The sequence below is a fragment of the Oryzias latipes genome, chromosome 17 (assembly GCF_053564925.1).
Source record: "Oryzias latipes strain Hd-rR chromosome 17, Olatipes_Hd-rR_3.1".
Classification (NCBI taxonomy): Eukaryota; Metazoa; Chordata; class Actinopteri; order Beloniformes; family Adrianichthyidae; genus Oryzias; species Oryzias latipes.
In genome coordinates, this window is record NC_136253.1 from 34,997,877 (window position 1) to 34,999,015 (window position 1,139).

The following is a 1,139-nucleotide window of genomic DNA, read 5'->3' on the forward strand; positions in this document are numbered from 1 at the left end:
ACAAAGCCGGAGTAAGCCTCATTTTCCAGCAAACATGTGAAGTGACCACACCCATTTGTGAAAGGAAAACTGGATACATTAAGAATTTACATATATATAAAATTCCCTGAAGTCAAAGTTTTTTTAGAGATGGTAACATACAATAAAGAAAAGTATAATAAAACTGAGAAAGTGGTCATTTAAAAGGAGATCCAAAGCAGTTGGATGTCTGAGGACATCTAGTGGTCAACAGGAGAACTACAGACTGACGTAACTGAGCACATTGTGGGCATCCTTTGTCATCAGTAATATGAAAGACTGTGTTGAAAAACATAACCACACAGAAGAGAGGCGATGGGTTAGAAAAATAGGCGAACAAAAGATTTGGAAATATATGCATCTGTTTATAGACACACCATTTATGTGCATTTTTTTGAATGTACACACAAGATCAACTCTGCAGTATTTTATTAATGATTTAAACCATTTAAGTTTTTTCCTGCATTAGAGAAACAAACATTCATTCATTCATTCATTCATTTTCTTAACCGTTTATTCCCTTTCGGGGTCACGGGGTTGCCGGAGCCTATCCCGGCCACTTGGGCGTAGGCAAGGGATACCCTGGACTGGTCGCCAGTCTGTCGCAGGGTAGAATATCCTCAATCACACATCCACTCTCACACTCACACCTATGGACAATTTAGAGTTACCAATCAACCTATGTCGCATGTTTTTGGACGGTGGGAGGAAGCCGGAGATCCCGGAGAAAACCCACGCATGCACGGGGAGAACATGCAAACTCCACACAGAAAGGTCCCCGATTGATGTATTTTTCATGTCCCCCAGCCGGGACTTGAACCAAACATCTGCTCAGTTATTTTGCAGCCTGCATGTATTTTTAACTGCTGATTTTACCGTTTATAATTGTAGAGTCCTCCAAACCAAAGCTAACTGTTTGATTGTTAGTTAACGGATGGCAGCGTCCATTACCACACATGACTGTTGAGTGCCACACACTCTTCACATCTTTTCATTGTTTTCAGTAACAACCACAGTTACAACAGCATTTCAGTTTTTCTCCATTGGTTTGGCTCATTTCTTGAAACAGAAATTACATTCAGAAAATTCTAAGATCCTTTGGCAAAACTGTGGGATTACAT